Here is a 22,340-nt window from a genome sequence, read left to right on the forward strand (position 1 = left end):
GGATTTCTTAATCTTTTGAAAACCATCAGTCAATGTAAAGGGACATTGTCTTGAAGAAGTTTATGGCCTTGTCTTTAAAAAAGAAAGGAAAACTAGATATCTGATAATAAAATAAGATTGTGGGTATTTACCAAGGTTCTCCCAGAAAGTAAATTCACTTTCATTTAAGTGTAAAACTAAGTCTCTTTATCTTTGAAACTCTGGCAAGTTTATTATTTTTTCTGTATTTTCAGTTTTGGAAAATCCATGCAAAACAAAACCCGTCATAATAATGTTTGTGTTTCAGAATTCTCAGTAAGTGCCTTGTGAGGATTTTCCCATCTGAAAAAAGACTGCAGCTTTTTTCCAGTATTAAGTTAATAATAATAGCCCTATGACAATGCTTTCATAGAAAGATTTCATAGCTGATTTCGTAGAAAATCAACTATTATCACCAAGGCAAAATCTAACTGTCATTTCTCTGGATTCTTCCATCTTGGCTTTATTTTGACATAATAACACCATTTGAAGTTCACAGTAGCCCTGGTCATTTTATCGCTTATTACTACCACTTTGCTAGAGGGAGAACATTCTGCTATTCAGTGAGGAAGACTGGTTTGGTCATACAACAGGTGAGTGTGATGAACTGACTTTAAATGTATACTCCTCTTTGGTGGATAGTTGCAGCATCGTGCTACATATAATTAATGACTTTCTGGTTGAAATGAGAAAGCCTGGCAATAGTACATAAACATCCAAAATGTACTATTGTTATTTAATGTCTAGGATGGGAAACATTTGCTCAATATTCAGTGCTTTCACTACTAACATATACTAGATGTTTCAAGTCTACAAGACACTAACAGTTTTAGTTCCAGAGAGTTTTCTCCTTTTGTTCAATTCTGTCCCCACCAGTAGTAAAAGTAACCATGTATGGCTAGTGCCTAACACATTAGGCAGTGGGCTTGCAAAGCATCCCTAGATTTGGGTTAATGGCCACCCAGATCCTGAAATCCAAAAGAATCTTGACTGTCTGACATTTTTCGGCTGCTAAAAGTGCCCTTTTTGTCTTATGGAGTATAACTCAATGTCAAAGGGGTTTATGTAATATTTAGACTAGTATTACATAAAATTAATCTTAACATGAAAAATCTTATGATTACAGAGTATACTTTGTCAGTGATTGATTGACTAACTCATTTATTCATACAATAATGCCACCATTTACTTCTATTTATATTCTTGAGCTGTAACAGAAAGTTTCTGTTTGTGCTAGGCTAGCAGGTGGATTACAAAGTTATCATAATCTTTCCACCTGTTCTACTAGACTCTGGAAATAACTTCTTATTTTTTTTTAATGATCATCCCTCAAACTCCATTTCTTCATACAGATTTAAAATTTGGGGATGATGATGATGTTATCTATAGAGATTCCTATCCCTCTGCTATCTTTGACCTCTCCCCTTCCCTCATTGATAGAGAAAGAATAAAATCTTTATTCTTGCTGTGTCTTATTCACACATATTTACATTTGGAATACATGTGGCATATACAACTCCTTTCTAGAAATGTGATGGTAACACCCGTGTAGGTGTTACTCACTATGAGAAAAGTTGTCACTTCACCCCAATTCATCTTGGGAATTATATGTAGTTACTAGTGAAAGTCCTTGTCCATCCTCTTATTCACTTAGAAAAAAGATGGCTTTTCATAATTTTGCACAGTAATTCAGTTATTTAGTGGATGAGGAATAGTATGATCTTCAATCTCCAACCTCGGAATCTTGGCTGTACTATTTTGTACTGCTATTCCCTTTCTTATTTCTCCATGTGTAAAAGGAATTGAGGATAATAATTGATCTAATCTATTGCATTTTCCTATATTAGCAAGTTAAGTTGTTGATATAGAATAGATTCATAAAATCCTGTATTTCTTTGTTCCCTTCACCCTTAGTGAAGGAAACCAAGAACAAGCTCATTAATAAAACTATTTAATCATCATTTATTGACTACTATGTATTTGGGGTTTATATATCTATAAGTAGTATAGATAGGATCCCAGCCTTTGGAAAACTAAAAGTGGTTTAGAAAACCAAAAGTAATGTTTAAGTGGTTATTCTGAGCTGAAACTATATAGAAATAATTATTATATTTATGCAGACAGTCTGTAAGGATTTTGTACTTCAGTGATACAGAACCTCAAAATGAGACAGATCAGTGAAGACAAGAGTAAACAAGGAAATATTCATGAAGGTGAATTTGAAGTAGAGCTTTGATTAGCAAATAAAGTTTGATGAGACCCTTAGGAAGATTGAAGATATTCCAGAGATACAGTCACTAGCATACGAGTTTTCAGGACCTGAAAAAGACTATGGTGGTAGAATAAGAAAGGATGGCAAGTATGAAACAGAAGCATATGGAAAAATGGAAAGTAACTGCTAACTGCATGACCAGCAGATTCACAAAGAGAGAATCTTTGCCCTCAACACAATAATTTTATATTTTAATACTTATTAAATCCCAAGATATTATTATCCACAGGCTTTTTCTTCCTTTTTTTACCTTTTGCTTTTTATATTTCCTTCCTTTTATTTATTTCTTCATCTTCTGAATGCCATGAGCCCACTTTATATAAGAGTACAGTTTTAGTCATATCCATGTAGTCCTCTCTCTCAGAGGTGATTAAAGAACAAGTAGATAATGAGACAGAAGTGGCCACAGATGCAATGAGCTAGGGAAACTGGATTCCAGATAATACTCAACCTTTCTTTAAGCATTTTCATGCCCTCTCTAAAAGGAGTGGTTCACGACAGTGGTACAAAAATGGCAGCTAAGAAATCCAAACTGCAAACATTACCCAAATTATTTTCAATACCCAATTATACCCAAAGATTCTCATGCATTTCATGTAATAAGGGTAATCTTCTATCATTAATAAGCTAAATTAATAAAGGTGAGTCACTTAGAGATACAAGTTTGCCACCATAATTAAATATTTTTTGAAAACCAAAGATTATAGGGAGGACCAATGTAAAAATTGAGCAACTTTTTTATCTCACGCTTTCATATAAAAGAATTGCCAATTCAGTTCACTGATGTTTCAGCACTTGATATTTTGTTGATTTTGTTTCAGATTTGAAAAACTGAAATCTAAAGCCCTTATCACAAACATGGCATTCATATACAAAGATATATGACAAGCGTATGTAGACTATAGGATAAATATATGCCCAGAAGCCAATGATATGCAAATTTTCCTGTAAATTGTCTATTACTGTCACCACTTGTCAGCATGTCACCAAAACAGTAGCTATCTTAGACCATCACTCTCTCTAATGAGTAAATTAGAGGACTGTGGAAAAAGAAGAGTGCATATTTTTAACATAATCATAACAAAATTATGATGAAAAAAATCATAACTCAGAGTACCTGTGTCCTATTACAAGAAAATTTGTAAAAGAAATCCACTAAAAGGATAACCTAGGTTGAAATCATTATGACTACTTATAGAAGGCAAGGTATCTTTTCCAATGCATTTCATAGATGTCAAGATTGAAAGTGAGTTGTAAGAACATAGAGTTGTTATAACCTATACACAGAGGTAAACTATACATCTGGATTTATCTTTATCAAACTTTAAATAAATGTTGGTACTCCCTTTTCTGTTTATTCCTATTACTTCACCTATACAAACATGTATTACAGTATCCCATGAAAAGCTTCAAATTCTAAGAGCAATACACCCATGTAGACAATTCCAGTACATGGCAGCTTAGGTGTATTATGGGTGTAAAGGCATGTAATTGTCTTCCCTTGTTATAATGAGTACTGTTGTAGAAGCCTATGAAGATTCATCCTTCCTAAAGGGTCTTTTACAAGTTTCCTGTCAGTTTCAAAGTCAGCCTGGGGCTAAGGAGTGAAAATGGGAAGTATGTCAATTTAGAAAATACTTTTTAAGCCTCTACATGCAGTTAAGAGATTCTTGGTATTAGAATTTTAAAATTGCTGCTCTCTCAATTAGCAATATTATCCGTAAGATATTTAATTATTATCTTGGTTAACTAGTCCATTTGCAAGGAAGGTTCCAGTTCAATAATATAATACAAAGGGTAATTTCATAGAAATGAAATTCTAAGAAAATTGTATTCATTTATAATATTGTATGTTGCAAAAACATTTATTGGCAGGATTTTATTATCAGGAATTGTACTATGGTATAAAAATATTAGAAATATAGCAGGGAAAATATCCTCGAAAGAGAGGGAATAAAGAAAACAGGTTAATTTGAACAAGATATATTCCTGGCACTAATATTAATATGATTGAGCCCTGACCTTTGGAATATTGCATGCATTATTAATCCACTGAAGACAGTAGATAATATGACTTTATATGCTTTTTAGGTTATAATTTGCATAACTGGGGGTGTAGTTTATTTTTTCAGCGCCTTGCATGCTGTGAGTGCTCAATAAATACTAAACAACAATAATATGGTGTGTAGTGTGTGCCTGAGCCTTCATTTGCATGACCATCTGGAAAACTCTTGTGTTGTAAACACTAGTTTTATTTTGAGTAAGAATGAAATTACTGCAGAAGTTGTTTAGCATTCTTGGTTCAATTTTTTTCCTGCTCTTCACCCTTTCATTTGATAGAAAATATGAAATAATCCAAAAGTTTAAGGCTTTTTGATGTATGATAGAATATTTGGATAGATTATATTTACATGCTGACATCTATTTTATTAGATTAGCTTTTCATAATTTCTTTGGAAATTCATATGCTTTTAATTTTTATGATTTGGTTTTACTTTCATAAATTACCTTTCGACGTATATAGTAAGTAAAGAGGAGCTCTTTACTTGAAAGAGCTGAAAGGTAATTCGTTGAAAGGTAATTCTCAGGTGAACCCTAATTTTTCCAAGTCATTTAGTTATCTGTTTTTATAATTGACATGTAATTCACATACCATAAAATTCACCCTTCTAAAATGTGTAATCAAATGGTTGATGTATTCAGAGTTGAGCAACCATCACCACCTACCAATTTTTAAATATTTTTAACAGCCCCCAAATAAACATAATATCCATTAGCAGTGACTCCCCATTTTCCTCATACTCATCAACTGTAAGTCCCTAGCAACTACTAATCTACTTTCTGTCTCTATAGGTTTGTGTATTATTAAATTTTCATGTAAATGGAATCATACAGATGTGATCTTTGTGACTGGAGTTGCAGGATTCATTAATTTGTTTCTTTTGTATGACAAGTAATATTCCATTGTATGGATTTACACATTTTATTTATCCACTCATCAGTTGATGGATATTTGGGTTGTTTTAATTTTTTTGGTTACTCATGATTAATACTGATACGAATATTGTATACAAATTTTTGTGTACACATAGGCATGCAATTCTCTTAAATGTGTACGTAGAAGGGGAATTTTTGAGTCATATGCTCAATCAATGATTTACCTTTTGAAGATCTGCAGATTATTTTCCAAAGTTGCTGTACCACTTACATTCTCACCATTAGTACATAAGGTTGGACCTTGCCAATATTTGTTATTATCTATCTTATTGGTTATAATTATTCCAGTGGATATGAAGTGTTATCTCATAGTGGTTCTTATTTGCATTTCCCTGATGGCTAATATTTTCTTAATTTTAAACTGCTAAATGACGATCATAGCCTAAAAGTTATTAGAAGGTGTGAAATAGTTTGTATAAGAAGCACAGAAGTCGGGGGGGCAGGGGAAAAAAAAAAGAAGCACAGAAGTCAATTGAGACATAAAGGATAAAGGCAAATTCCTCCCCCAAAATCATTTGAGTGAAATCCATAATTATTTAAGACAGTCAGTATTACCAAGTAATTCCACAATCAAAGTATAGAAGAAGCAAGTAAAGTTCTGAAATCCTGAAATAAATTTCCATGAGAGCAAAAAGACATTGGTGGACCAACCCTAAGTCGGCATTTTTGCTCTAATAGAAAACAGACACTCTGTGTTTGGACATTTATCAGTCAGATTCCTGGAAGAAAACAAATTTCATTTTCAAAGGAGGCAATTAAAAAATTAATAAAGTATCCATTTATAAATACGTGGACAGGGTCAGGGGAAAAAACAAGGAATGGTGGAATATCCAGAAATTGGTAACAGTGCTACTCTAATCTACTCTCACTCTTATGTCTGAAGGGTCATAGCTAGGATACAGTATTTCTCAAAGCCATTGAGGGCTCTAATTGTGGGATAGGAGCCACCAAAGGGAACAAAGATCTTCCACAAAAGACAGCGGTCTTCACTAAAGCCACACTTCAGAATGTGCGGGTGAGGAGGAATAAAGACGCTGAACTTTCCCTTTCTCCATACTCCCAATCGTCCACCCAATATTGACCCTATTCAACCAGATGTCATAAAGCAAAGTCGCTTCTGTTTGAGATCCAGAGATGCATTCTTGGACATAGAACAGAGGAGGGAAGAACCGGTAGTGCATCTGGAGTGGTGACCAGATATCCTGTCCAGGGAGGAAAAGTGGAAATACGTCCTACATGCTAGCAGCAGCAAGTCTAGGGGAGGGACATTTCCAGTTCCCTATATTTGATCTCCTCTCTGCAAACCTCCAATGTTAATGGAGGCAATAGTAACATGGAGGAGCGTCACATGAAACAACTAAGTTCAACTCTAAGTGATTCCATCACTGGGATCTGTACCAAGCAGTGAAGAGAAGCAAATAAACACTACTCATGGGGGAAATATACTTTAGCGCCACTGAGAATTGAAAATTGACTTACTTACTGCATTCTCTGGGTTTCATCTGTGATCCTCTGAACCTTGTGCATTAGAGCTGGCAACAGAGGTGGAGCAACACGTTCTAGGAAAATACCCACAGGTAGCAGGGGCAAAATGTTCCTACTGCAAGTAGTACATCTGTACCTGTGAAATAAGAACAAATTTGTCTGGTCCTTGGTTTAAATGCTCTCTGAGTATTCTGACTGCATGAGAAAAGGGTCTTTCCATGCCAGAAAAGAGAGATAACAGAATTCATGCTACCTGGGTTGGTGGGGCCTTCGTAGTATTTATGATGATGATTACAGAGCTGCAATTTGCACACTAAACTGTAAGTCATGAATCTTTCATTAGTTTTCTCTATTAATATAAATCACATATCTTATATAAGCTCTATGTATGCTTTTGTTTATGCTGTTAGCAATGATACTAGAGCATAACGATAATTTAAAATTTTTAATTTTCTCTCATATATGGTTTGATAATTAAGCATATTTTCATATTAACAATGAGATTCAAAGTATAAGGACTATTATCTCAATGCATTTGGAACCAAATTCTGAATATCACCACAAAGATGTTCTACAAAACCAATGAGTTAGAGCTAAGAGAAAAGTTCTCAAGAAAAAGCCAAATATTAACAGGTTTGTAGCCTAGAAGATAAGAAAGGGGTTGTGTCTGATAAGGCTACACAACAGTGACTTCAGGAATAACCTGAGTGAATGTTCAGATTTAAAAACAAGCAGAACAAAACTAGCAAACATCTTTCATTTAACTTTACCTCATAAACACATATTCTCAGTAGGAAGCTCCTTTCAAGTCAGTTGATTTGAATTGAGAAATCTGAATTCTCAAAAGAGTTTATACCAGTCATATTACCCATCTTGCAGACATGTTCAATAAAAGCAGTGTTGTTCTTTGGGTAGCTCAAGTCTCCATGGATAATTTGTTTCCTAATCTTCACCCCCTCCCTCCACCTTAAGCACAAAAGATCAAATGGCAAACAGCATTTTGTAATTAGTTCCCTCACTAATCTAATATCTAATTGACTGGCATAGTAGTGTTTCACTTCTTCAGAGGATAAATGTGCCAGAAAATCAAATCATTCTAACATGGCCCCAGCCTATCAACACATTTCCTAATTGTTGGCAAATATGTGTGTGTTTTTACAAACACCTCACATGGTTTCATTTAGAAAAACTGTATTGCGTGGGTTGCTTTTTTTTTTAAAAACATATATATAGGTGATCCTGTTAATCAACACTTTACATAAGCATGTGTACTGTTCCTTCATTTTTATGCAAATCCTTTCTGCAACCAGACAGGTGCATTGTCTGCTTTCTATTCATCATCAAAAAATCCAATAACTTGGCTGTGTACCTACATCTGGTTAGGGTTTGACCCAGTATGTACTTGAATGTGGATTTCAAATACAGGCAGGTGTTGAGCCTATCAGAACTACCAGCAATTGGAATTTCATTCACCCCTGCAAAGGCAACCAGTGATTTAAAAAAAAAAGATTATAATTTGAAGTTTGATGTCTAGCTTCTTTTTCTTCAGGGGTGGAAGGAGGATTTGTTTATTTAATTACTGAAGCACCCTGAGTACTAGGGCCTCAAGAATTTTGTTATGCAGTGAAATCTGGCTATATAAGATTTGTAAGAACTGACATATAAAAAGAAAAAATGGCATTAAATTTCAAAGTCAAAAAAAATGTGCAGCCTATGTTTGGTGGTATATTTTTCAGTGTTTGCCCACAGAAATGGCCTTCTTCATAGAGCACAGAAGTCAGAAAAGAACTGAACTCTGGGGACAAGACAACAAGTCATTTATAACACACAGCAACACTGCAGCCCAGCCTCTCCTTTGCCTGCACCCCTTCCCCACCCGCCTCGTGCTGGGAGCAGGACGCTGATGCCACTACGCATAGGCAACTATTAATCAAAGAGCCCCTTTTGGATCCTCACATGTTGAGATTGGGCCTATTTTTAGTTTTCAAGGAACAGAACTGCTAACACATAAGGTCGCAATCAGTTTCTCCATAGCAATGAAGATTTACATGCCCACAAGAGAGGGTAAGTAAAAAACAAGAAAAGCTAAGATAGCTTTGGGAACTGTTGTCTCATCCATGCAAATAGCTTAAATGCCTGCAAAATAGGAAAGAAAGAAAATGCGACTATTCACATATCAATGACCAATTTATAATCACGTATATGTCTTTAATTTCTAAGGCAAATGCTTTGGGCAGCACAGGGATTTGGAAACAGGCAGAGAAGAGGAATAAGGGGAGGAGGCAGCTCTAGGGGAAGTCGAAGTGGACAAGCAGGAGCATAAACAGGATTTAAAACCATGTGATGACCTTGTACTGAGCACCAGAAAAAGGAATTAGAGAAGAGGACAAAGAGAGGGAGAAACAGGCAGACCTGGCAAATATTTTTTAAGGAGAGGAAAAGGAAGAAAGAGAAGGAGGATGGGAGGAGAAAATATAATTTGCCATTGCAGAGCATCCTTTCTAGCCGACTAGGTAGGATTTACTTCTGGAATTGACACAAGTCAGCTGCTTCCCACTGTGGCTGCATGACAGATAACTGATATGTCTCTGAAGCCAAAGGAACATGTCAAGTCATCATGAACCAGGGTCAATGAACAGCTTTATTCAGGTAAAGCTTTCTAAATGATGAACAATGTTCAGCTGAATCCTCAGGGTAAGAACACCTCTCCTACAATGATTATGAATTAGAGAATGGCAGACCAGAACTGAAACAGGAAAAATTGAGTGAATTTGATTGCTACTGAAGTTGCTTTATTGAATGCCTGAATTTGAGAGCTTATAGGAATGTACTAGTTTCAACTCAGGAGATCTGTTTGCAAGAGTCAGAGGTTAATCTGATCCATTTGTGCCCACTATAAAGATTTCAAACCTGTAAGTAGAATAAGGGAGGAAGAAGTTTAATCGAAAGGCCAAAGGTGGCTAATGCCACTCAGAAAGTCATTGACATTGGGAATGATATTTAATTCACTATGTTTTACTTCTTGTGAATAGTGGCTCTGCCCATTATTACAAAGAATATTTCTTCACTAAGGGTTCTGTGAACTGTCCTAACATTTTTAAATATTCTTTTCAGCACTAGTGGACTAACAGCATTAATAAAACTTTCAAAGTTGTCTAAATTGAACCTAGTGGGTCTTTGACATAAGTAGAGTTGACTCCATAAGTACACCCAAAGTCCTTTCAAATAATTGTATGTGATAACATCCAAACATTTATGGAAAACTTATTGTTTAAATTTTTTACCTAGATGTTGAGATAAAGGAAATATAGTTATGAATAAAAAGTGATCTCTGACAATGAAGAGCTTAGAACAAGGTAGAGTTTAAAAATACAAGTTCCATTAAAGAGCTTTTGTACAGCAAAAGAAACAGTAGCCAAAACAGGGAGATACCTCACTGATTGGGGAAAATTTTTGTAGACAATACTAATAATAAAGGACTGATCACAAAAATCTACAAAGAGCTGAGAAGACTCAACCAAAACAAAGTAAATAACTCAGTCAAAAAATGGGCAGAAGAGCTAAAAAGAAACTTCTCCAGGGAGGAAATGCAAATGGCCAATAGGCATATGAAAAAATGTTCAACATCACTTATAATCAGGGAAATGCAAATCAAAACTACAATGAGATACCATCATACACCAGCAAGAATGGCATGTATTTAAAAAACTAGCAGCAACAGCATGGTATTGGAACAAGAACAGACACACAGACCAATGGAATCGAATAGAAAATCCAGAAATAAACCCACAGATTTATGGTCAACTAATCTTTGACAAAGGAGCAAAGACTATGCATTGGAGCAAAGAAAGTTTGTTCAATAAATGGTGCTGGGAAAACTGGGTCGCTACATGCAAAAGAATGAAGCTTGACCACTACCTCACACCATACACAAAAATCAACTCAAAATGGATTAAAGAACTAGACATAAGACCTGAAACCATAAAATATATAGAAGGAAATATAGGCGAAACACTACGTGATTTGCACATCAAAGACATCTTTACAGACACATCACCCAAAGCAGTGATAGTGAAGGCAAAGATAAACAGCTGGGACTACATCAAATTAAAGAGCTTCTGCACAGCAAAAGAGACAATAACAAAAACAAAGAGAAACCCCACCAACTGGGAGAACATTTTTGCACACAACACTAATGATAATGGACTGATCACAAAAATCTGCAAAGAGCTGATGAGACTCAACAACAACAAAGAAAATAATCCCGTCAAAAAATGGGCAGAAGAGCTTAAAAGAAACTTCTCTGAAGAGGAAATGCAAATGGCCAACAGGCATATGAAAAAATGTTCAACATCACTTGTAATCAGGGAAATGCAAATCAAAACTACCATGAGATACCATCTTACACCAGTGAGAATGGCACATATTAAAAAAAACTAGCAACAACAAGTGTTGGCGAGGGTGTGGAGAAAAAGGAACTCTTCTGCACTGTTGGTGGGAGTGCAAACTGGTCCAACCACTATGGAGAGCTGTGTGGAGATTTCTTGACCTACTAAACATAGAGCTTCCATATGATCCAGCAATTCCACTCCTAGGTATTTACCCAAAGGACACAGAAACATCAATTCCAAAGAACACCTGCACCCCTATGTTTATAGCAGCACTATTTACAATAGCTAAGCTTTGGAAACAGCCCAAATGCCCAAAAATAGATGACTGGATCAAGAAGATGTGGTACATATATACCATGGAATATTACTCAGCATTCAAAAAAGATAAACACATGCAATTTGCAGCAACATGGATGGCGCTGGAAGGGATCATGCTCAGCGAAATAAGCCAAAAAGAAAAAGAAAAATACCGGATGGTCTCACTCATAGCAGGAATCTAGAAAACTTAAATAAGGGACCAGAAAAATGAATAACTATAAGAAAGCGAAAATCAAAATCAACAAAAAACTATGAACCAGAGACACTTTTTGGGGGGTGAGGGGTGGGAGGGGAGGGATTGGGGTCAAAAAAAAATAGACTAATTGAAGGCAATACTGTTGACCATCTAAAATATGTAGTAGATGTCCTTTATTAACATAAAATGCTCACTGCATATTTTTCTATTAAAATAACAGGTTGCAAGACTAAGAAAAAAAAAAAACTAGCAGCAACAGATGTTGGCGAGGATGTGGAGAAAAAAGAACTCTCCTGCACTGCTGGTGGGAGTGCAAACTGGTCCAACCACTATGGAGAACTGTGTAGAGGTTCCTCAACCTACTAAAGATGGAGTTTCCATATGATCCAGCAATTCCAGTTCTAGGTATTTACCCAGAAGACACAGAATCATTAATTCAAAAGGGCACCTGCACCCTTATGTTTATAGCAACACTACAATATTTAAGCTATGGAAACAACCCAAAAGCTCAAAAACAGATGACAGGATCAAGAAGATATGGTACATACACCCAATGGAATATTACTCAGCTATCAAAAAGATAAACTCATGCAATTTGCAGCAACATGGATGGAGCTGGAAGGGATCATGCTCAGTGAAATAAGCCAGAAAGAAAAAGAAAAATATCAGATGGTCTCACTCATAGCAGGAATTTAGAAAACCTAAATAGGGATCAGGAAAAAGACTAATTATAATAAAGTAAAAATCAAAATCAACAAGCAACTATAAAACAGAGACACACTATGGTGGGGGGAGAGGGGGTAGAAGGGAGTAGGATCAAAACAAGGGGGGTGGGAATTGTACAGGGACTATAACCAAGATAAAAATTCATATATTGTACAAAAATTAAAAATGATGTGAAAATATATAAAATTTAAAAAAAAACCAAAAAATAATAAAAAAATAAAAATACAAGTTTCTAGTTTAATGGTTAATGGTGCTTGAATTCAATATATATATATATCATCATTATTTTTTTCTGACTCTTTCTAGGATGAGCCAAATTTAACATTTAAGCATATTACAAAAGATCACAATCTCTCTATTATTTTTAATTCACCTGAGAATTTCCATCAGCATTGAAACTGGAAGCATAGCTTATGGTGTCTCAAATTTTACTGACTTCAGCATGCTAAAAAGAATACCCAAAAGGCAGATATGTTTTTCTTCTATGTTACGTCTCAACTCTTTTTTCCCCCCCGCTCCTGCACAGAAAAAAAAATCTTATAACTATAAACTGGTCTCCTGCATGGCTTAATTTTCTTCACCAAAACAGTGACCATTGTCAAATGCCTTGCATCTCCATGGAAACTGTTTCCTTGGCCATAGACAAAGGTCTGCCTATAATACAATGCCATGAGAGTGTCTGAGGTAGTAGACCTCTTGTTTAAAATCACAGTGTGAGGGTATAATGTATAATTTTATATTATTTCTGCCTGTCTGCTGCAGCTGGTAGGCCTTCATTCCAAAATAATATTTTTTCAAATGAAGTAGCAGAAAACAGCTTTACATTTTTGTTATCCCTTCCAGCACAAAATAAAAAATGCCTGTGCTGCCACTACCTGATTCAATCAAGTGGAGTACATTCGATACCCACGGGCTACAAGTGCTGGAAAAGCTGACTTGTATTTTAATTAATAATGTGCTACACTTTCTCAACAGCTAGGCCTTTGGCAATCTGATTTGCTTTGTTCATTATTTGCTGTAAACAATTTTCAAACAACATGTAGGTAACTCTATTTCTGAATATCTCCTGCTAATTCATAACATTAACAAAAATGTAAAGGGGACTTTTTTCTTCCTTGTAAAAAAATCCTAACAAACCTTAATCACAGCCAATACTGGCTTTGGGATGGGAATATTGGGCTTATTAGGCCCAAGAAACAAAATCAGCTATAACACAAAACAATACATATATGCATATATATGCACATATGTATATGCATATATGCTACCAGATCACTAAAACACATAACCAGGATGAGATAGGTATTCATTGAAAATCTGGTTATAATTCATGGAAAAATCCTGTGGCTGTTATTTGGTATGTTTGTGTCCTGAATTGTGTCTCCCACAAAATTCATATGTTGAAGTCCTAATCTTCAATAAGACAGTATTTCTTTACAGAAGTAATTAAGGTTAAAATGAGGTCATAATGGTAAGGCCCTGCTTGAACAGGATTAGTATTCTAATAATAGACATCAGAGAGTTCATTCTCTCTTTCCCATGTGAGGGCACAGCAAGTAGATGGATCTTTGAAAGTCAGGAAGAGTGGCTTCACCAGAAACTGAATTGGCCAGCATCTTAATCTTGAACTTCTCAGCCTTTGGAACTATGACAAATAAGTTTTCCTTGCTTAGGCTATCTAGTGTATGACATTTTATTTTGGTAGCCCAAACTGACTATTGCATGTGTAGAAGGGGAAATTAAATGTATTGAATCATTTTCTTTATATTAAATATACTTTCCCCAAATGAAAGTAAATAGTTAATCTTCATTTTCCCAGGGTAGAAATTTCTTAGAATAGTATTAAAATTATGAAGAAGGACTTGGTTTACACATGAAAACTACCTTTAAGACATATATAGGTTAGTTTTTATTTGTGTGGTACTTCATGGATAACAAAACAGCCTAAAGATTGATTTCAATCATCCCTATAGCATCAATAAGAATTAGCATTTTTTGAAATGAGAAAACTGATCAAGATTACACAAGTTATAAGTAATAAAACTTGTAACAAAATATATACTTGGAACGGGTAATAAAATACATAGTTGTTAGAACAAGAGTTAAATGCCTTCTGACCTCAAATGTTGTACATAATGAGGACCATTTCTGATGCCCATTTTCCAAGTGTGAATGAATTATGAGAAGAATTAAAGTTTTTAATTTAATTTTCTCCCTTTGTATGTAAAACACATACTATATTTCAAAATAAGCTATCATCCCTATCATATCAACATTACCTACAAATTAAAAATCTTCATAGGTCAATAGTGACTGTAACTATAGCTGAGATGAGCTTGGTTTGATAGCTCTAAAAACAAACTATCAATATCAACACATTTATTAAACTATCATCCATTTAACAAATACATATTGATCACCTATTTTAGATAATGTGATTAGTGCTGAGTATACAGTAACAAGAAAATAAACATACACCCACATTTTAAGAGCTTATTTCTATTAGAGCAAGTTCCTTCAGACCAATGTGTATTGAGCACATTGACTACCTGGCAGTCATTACTACTAGGTAATGACTAGAGACACAAAACCGAAATGTGCAAAATTGAGATTCAGTGACCATAAGAAAAAAATTGCGTGAACAAAAAAATTTAATACATATGATAACTATAAATTACACAAACGTATGCATTAGATATATAATAAAGTTAAAGATGACCAAGTCTTTTTTTTGGTTGGGGAAAACCATATAAAACATTTCATTTGAATTTGTAGGGATAAATGGTGAGGAATGACATTTTTTTCATGTGTAATGGCTAGTATAAATATAGGTAAGTTAAAAAACAGGTCCAGAGAAAATCAGTCAATTTCACATTTTAATTTTTTGTGTGGTTGGGTAAGGTGTAAATATAAATATATTATGAGGAATAAAGAAAATGAGACTTGAGATGCAAATGGAACCAAATCATAAAGAGCTTTAAGCGCCCCACAAAAGAAAATTAGTTCATTCATTAGGAAATTGGAAAGCACTGAGGATTTGTAAATGCAATAGTGAAAAGATGATATTTGCATTTTAGAAAGACAACTAACGGTATTGTGGAAGATGGGGTAAAGAAATGTGAGGCTGCAAATTAGACAACTGAAATAGTTAAGTTGGAGTGAATAAGGCCCTGAACCAATGTAGTGAGTATGGAAATAAAACTCCATTATTGACATAGGCAATCAGAAACATCATCCAGTCCAGTTTCTTGTTTTATGAACAAGATCTTCAAATCAAGTGACTTATCCAGTGATACACAGAATCAAGGCTAGAGCTCAGATCTCCTCACTTCCATTCTAGCCAACTTGCCACAACCTGGAAATGTCTTTCCATCTTTATTAGATCTCACAGAATGACAGAACTGTCAAGTGTTCTAATGTTCCAGATCCTCTTCTCCTGGTCTTTTTATAGATTCCCACTCAAGTTTGATGACTTGCTAATTACATAATTCAGTAAAACATAACGTAGATAAAGAAATAAAGACTGTAGCTAAAGCTGGCACTTATATCCAAGGGCTTTCAGTTCAAAATAACTCTTTAGCTACTGAGTGAAGCCTTATAAGCAGTCCTATATTCAGCCAACCACGTAATGTTACACCAATCTAACCTCATCCAGATCATGACCTTCAGAGGAATGTTTCATAAGGGTATCAATAGTATAAAGGTTCCTGATCTTAAGAAAGATGCACTTGGTATAATTTGAACCTGTTTTCAGTCAATGAGTATACCTCATGATAACTCACATCTGCCTTTTTTTTTTAAGATTTATTTATTTATTTATACAAGCACAGGAGGGTGAGAGAATTCACCAGAGCCAGAGTGAGGAGCAGAACAGGCATACTGATGAAGTACACTGCTGAGGGGAGCAGCGGGCGCGGCAAGAGAGGTCTGAGTGCCATGTGGGACCCTCACCAGGCAGGCCGGGGATAGAACTGGCGCTGCAGAGGCTGTGGGCAGCTTCGCAGTCCAGCACTCAACCACTGCGCCACTGGGGAGGTCCTCACATCTGCCTTAAAAAGCACCCTATTTTAAATAATTCAAAGTTACTGCATGGGACAATAATCTCCTATCCCACTATGTCGGATGTTTCCCACAAATGTATTGGCAATTTAACATTAGGTTTTTTATCTAAATTTTCATCTGATTCTTACATAGCAGAATAGTAACTCAATTCTCCCATAGTGGTATCATTGGAGTTCAAAATATTATTTGCTTTGAGTAGAGTTGGTAACATAGGAATTGCTCAAATTGTACCACAGATTTTAAATCTACTTACTGAGTTTAAAAGTATTACTTCATGTCAACTTACTGTGAGAACAGAAGCCTATTTTCAGATTCCTGATAGACACTTAATGTTTGGAATTTGGAAATGAAAAACTGAAACTACTGCAAATTCTCAGGAATTTGCAAAATCATAATAAATTCTTACTATATTTTAATAATACTTTATATAAAAATAATGAATAATCCATAATAGAAAACATGAATCATTTGCTGATAGGTTTATATTAAAAGTTTCAGAACTTTCTGTTAAAAAATATAGAAAAAATATTATTTTATTCTGATATATATATATATAACATTTGACAATGAGCCAATTTTTCAACTTTATATTTCAAGATAGTGTCAATATGTTACATTTTTCATATAATGAAAGTCATAATTTATTTAATAAACATAGACTTTTCAGCATTATGTACAAAGAACTGTAACCTACAGAACATATTCAGACACTGGAAAGTGCCAGAGAATATCACTGGGTTGTGCTTGAACAAAGTAATACTATGGCCTCCTAGTACGGTTAAAGGCACAACACAGAATAAATTTCCCAGTTTTTTCAATTTCTGAACTTATTTTTCTCAGGATTATTGAATCAGAAAAGAATAAAATTCTCTCAAGAGATACAATGAAGAAATTCCTGAATGGAGGGACTAGAACCAATCATCTCTTGGAAACCTGAAGTCACAGAAACACCAGCCATTGCAGCCACTAGCCCCAAACTTTGAAAATGTGGAAAGTGAACTGATGTACAGACTTGATGATTCACACTCACATAAATCTTACTTACTTTCAATTAAAAAATACTTTTATCACAACAATATCTTAGCAAATAACCAGAGGAGATGAATTCAACAAGTTATTCTCTAAACTGACCTCATTATAACAATATTTTTCTATATAGTACTATTCTAGAAATACTATTCAAGAAATATTTTTTTCCTCTGCAGAAAATTTCATAACATTCTAAAATAGGTGAGGTACACAGATAAATAATAATTATTAAAGGACTCCCATTGCTCTAAAGGAAGTTTAACATTTTTTAATTTACAAAACTAATTTTTTAATTTACAAAACTATAGAGCCTATAGGCTCTATAATCTCAATGATACCATTTGGTCATTGTTTATATCATCCTGGCACCGTCTTCAGGGTTTTACCTAAGTACTGTTCACAAGACAATGTGTACAATCCCAGTTCAAGCCCCTGATATTGAGTTGTGACATATGGTGACTGGAGAAAAGGGGACATCTCTGTCAGCATCTTTGCTTCCTGATTAATGAGGAGGCATTCAAATCAAGTGACTTATCCAGTGATGCACAGAACCAAGGCTAGAGCCCCATACTGGAAACAATTTATTAGCATAAGAGACAGAGGTTAAGAGACATGAGAAATAGAAGGGAAAGAAGAAAAGGGAGAGTAAGAAAACCCAGCTAGAGTAAAAGACAGGATGTGAAGTTGCAAATGTAATAGGCTTAACAGTAAGTAATACACTTAGAAATAAGTACATATTTTAAATAATTATAAACCCTTTAAATTAAATATTTGAAATACTATTGATTCAGCAAATGCCACTTATATATATAAATTGATTGTACTAAATCCTGTTGAAAAATCAAAAGAAAATAGGATAGGCAAATTAATAAGTGGAATTGTTTTCCAAGTGCTTACCACCTTTTACTAAATTGCTGGAGTCTCAGCAGCCAAGCCAATGAGAACATATTAAGCAGGATCAGTTGCTTTTAGCATGACCATTTCCTGGGTCTGGACAGAAACCAGAGCTGTCTGGAAGCCAGGTTTACGATAAAGCTGACTTCTGCTTCCATCACCTCTCTCCATGGTTGCAGTGGTTCTCTGAGAGGGCTGGGACCTTTGCCATATCATCTTCCAAAGTTGTATGTATCACTTTAGACAGTTCAAAGTGCAGTTGTCCAAAACCTCTTAACTTTCAAAGAAACAAATTCATTTCTTCCAGGGACTGCAATACAAACTACCATAGAGTTTGTTATCACTGGAACTAATAGTGAAGTCATGTCATCTTTAAATATCGCAGCTGTGCCAAGCACTGACTAGTTCCTCACCAAATCTATTTCTTCTTCCTCAAAGCACATCTAGACTGCACTTCCCTCCCCTTCTTACAGTTGTGTATGGCTAGTAAATCAAGCTCTAGCAAATGACTTTATGGAGATTTTTCAAAATACTAAAAATGGATCTACCCTATGACCAGCTATTTTACTCCTAAGTATCTACCCAAAGAATACAAAGACACTAATTCAAATGGATATGTGCACTTCCACGTTCATTCACTATAACCCTGTTTATAACAGACAAGTTACGGAAAAAGCCTACGTGCCCAAGGACAGTTGAGTGGACCAGAAAAAATGTATCTATACATAATGGAATTCCATTATGCAACACATGACTGAGTGAAAGTGACTGACCCCCATAAGGAAGTCTCTCACACAAGGTTCTTCATGCTTCTTCTCTTTCTACCACTTTGATGAAAGAGTCTGGCATATTTGGGGGCCATGTTTGAAGAAAGCAAAACCACAAGATGAACAGAGTCTGGTTCTTTAAATCACCTCTTAGAGGAGAGCCATTGACCAATCCAGAATTTTGGATTCTATGAGTCCAAAATACAAATTTCTATTATATTTAGGCCATTACATATTTATCACTATTGCTGTTAAATTAGCTTAATAATTACAATAGTCATTTTCACATAAACCACAATTTATCACACATTGTTCAGAGATCTCATACCATCTGTAAGACCAATAGGAATAATTAAAAAAATCCACAAAAACCAGAAGCATGTCATTCATGCATTTATAAATGATAACTTTTAATAATTAACTGAGAAAAAAGTAATTAATCATTGTACCACTGTATTTCTAGGATCCTTCTTGCCTTATTTCCCTAGTTGTTTTAATACTCAGAGGTTTTTTTTTATCTTTCACAGTATGTTAAGAATAATGAATACTAGTAAATAGTAGTAGAATGAAAATGACTGAAATGAAATCATACTACTTATTACTTATTTCATTTCCTATCCAGATGTTATACTTTCACAAAAGTGAAAAGAACACACAGACATCACAAATTAATTCTATATAAAATAGCATGTACAAATAATCATTCCTTCCAAAAATTGAAAAAAATGCATACCTTTGGTTTAAAGATAATGTATAAGTAACTGGAAGGTTTTAAAGCATCATGAAGTCATTTTAAGTTATGACTGATATAAGAAGAAGACAACAAAGATTACTTTGTAACACTGAGGAAGCCCACACTGAGAATATGTACAATTTTAAAGTGATAATTCCAAACTGTCAAGTAGCAGACTATAATTGATTACTCTCTTCCATTTATTCTGTCATCTCCTTTCCTTCATTAAGTGTTTTGTTGAGAGAGAGAAATGATATGGAAAATACTTTCCCCTTCCCCAAAGAATATCTGTAAGTCACATATGTTATAATACATTTGCATTCTTAAACAAATAGCACTCAGACAAACAAATTAAAAATGATTATTTATGCCCTAAGAAGCCATGTTACCCTGAAGTGCCATCGAAAGGTCAACCATTGCCTCAAACTCTGTTGCAAATACCCTGACCTGGAAGTACCATTGATAATGACCCCTCAGCTGCAGAACTTGAAGACTTAATCATTTGACATACAAGCAGCCCCGGGCAGTCAGAGCTGGCATTTTCCTTTGTGAGATGTACACAAACAATAAGCATTTTAAACAATTCAAAGCCCCAATGCCTAAAATAGACCTGGCACAGCTTTCCTCCTCAGGAGCCGCTTCTCACCATCTCCGCTCTCACTTGGAGGCACAAGCCTGGGAATGTGGAGCTGGCTGAGGTAGCTGGAACGAGGCGTTGCACGTACTATTGGCATTCCCCCCACATTTCAAGGTACTCTTGTCATCCGTATCATCGGAACTTAATTACAGGGCAATGGAACTCCAGTCCCTTTGAAGAGGAATTTTTTTCCCTTCCAGAGAAAGAAAATTCTTTAATGAGAAAACTTTATCCCCTCTTTCTCTAAGTGACACCTAAATCTAAGGCATTTGCATAAAATATCTTGACTGGCATGTTCCTTTAAGTTATGCTACTATGTCTTTGTGGGGGGCAAAAACCACACAAGTTATCAATAGAAAGAGTTATTTCCGCTATCACTGAGACTCGCCAGAAAGTTCTGGGGAGAATGTTCTACTAAAATTCTTTTCTAAAGAAAACTGTGCCTCTAGAAGCTGTGTTTTCTAATGCCAGAGAGGAAATCTGAGGGTGGCAAAAAATGAATATTCCTTAGAGCAAAGAATTATAAAGGCTGATAAAAATGACTCCCAGATTGTCAATCATAAATTTAGGTTTTAAATACAGAAATGTTTCTCTTTAATGTGAACAAAACAAAACAAAAAAGTGATCAGGGATTCCCCTGTTTAACATACCAGTTTTGTCTTTTTGTATTCAGAACTACCAAAAAATCTACCTCTCCTTTTTTTAGTTGTCAGTGTGAAATGTCACTTCTTCAGCTAATATCTTTACCTCAGTGCACATGGCCCATGATGTCATTTTTCCATCTATAAAATGAGAAAGATTGTCCTATTCTGTACCACTTGCAGACACCCCAGAACTTGGGCCTAGCTATTAAGTCCAAATGGAATGCCATGAATCAGCATCAGTTATAAAGTTACTCGGCAAGGAAGTCATTATTACACACTGATTCAACCATTTATGCATTCAGCAAACACTTGCTGAGGTAGATGCTATATTTGGTATGAATATGACTCTATGCAAGAAGAGCCAGTCAGATGTGTGCATAGATTGTCAGAGCAGTCAGCACTGAGCATTCAATGAAAAAATTCACCCTGGGCTTATCAGTCACAGGTATTTGACATTTTTTTTTTTGCTATTTGCTATTTTTCATAATTTACGTCATCCACTGAAAAATTTAATCATAATAAAAAAGAAGACAAAATAAAACAAAACACAAAAATTTAGCTCCATGAAATGTGATGTCTGATTCCCATTTTTTCATTGTTCAACACCAAGAAAGTGAAACCTTTCTCTTACCATGTGTTGTGTTTTAATAAACTGTACATTAGTTTCATTCAACTGCTCCAGCCCCTGGCTATCCACTTTTCTGTATATTAGTTTTAAATACACATTGCTTGCAATAACACTGTAGCTGGAGCTGTGCCTCAAGTTAAGAAATGGTTAGGATTGCTTTACATTTGCAGTCCCATTGAAAACATTTATTCAATCAAAGGGAAAAATAAATGTGGTCCCTCAGCTCTGTCAAGTATAAACTGTTATTGATCCCCTAAATGAAATTTGTTCATGCTGATCGATCAAACACATTATCTTTTTTCCAGTCTATTACCAGCAATTGGAAACTCTCAAGCGTCAATAGTTGTTTGACCACATACAGCTGTAAATTTAGATGATTGCTTTCAAACCTGGATTATTTCTCCCTATCCATCTCTCCCAAAAAGTGATATGACATTGAGATGATTTCTCTCTGAACCAATAGTTAAAAAAATAATTGAGTAACATGTTGACAATAATTGGTGTTTCTCCCACTTAGTGTATGGTAGCAGGGAAGAGTCAAGG

The 22,340-nt window shown here is 35.0% G+C and overlaps 1 long non-coding RNA gene across 8 annotated transcripts in view; it reads right to left on the bottom strand.

Annotated features, from left to right (window-relative positions):
• LOC119255848 (uncharacterized) overlaps positions 1 to 22,340 on the bottom strand; it is a 428,764-nt gene that overhangs the window by 237,238 nt on the left and 169,186 nt on the right. For 6 of the 8 annotated variants that reach the window (XR_008553573.1, XR_008553569.1, XR_008553568.1 and 3 more), the window contains exon 4: positions 6,767 to 6,908. This is a non-coding gene — a long non-coding RNA (uncharacterized LOC119255848). Of the gene's footprint in view, positions 1 to 6,766; positions 6,909 to 12,776; positions 12,992 to 22,340 lie in introns of those variants that run through there. The other 2 variants (XR_008553570.1, XR_008553572.1) reach the window with 2 other exon arrangements.

This window comes from Talpa occidentalis, unplaced genomic scaffold (genome assembly GCF_014898055.3).
Source record: "Talpa occidentalis isolate TD23 unplaced genomic scaffold, MPIMG_talOcc4v2.1 talOcc4.3, whole genome shotgun sequence".
Lineage (NCBI taxonomy): Eukaryota > Metazoa > Chordata > Mammalia > Eulipotyphla > Talpidae > Talpa > Talpa occidentalis.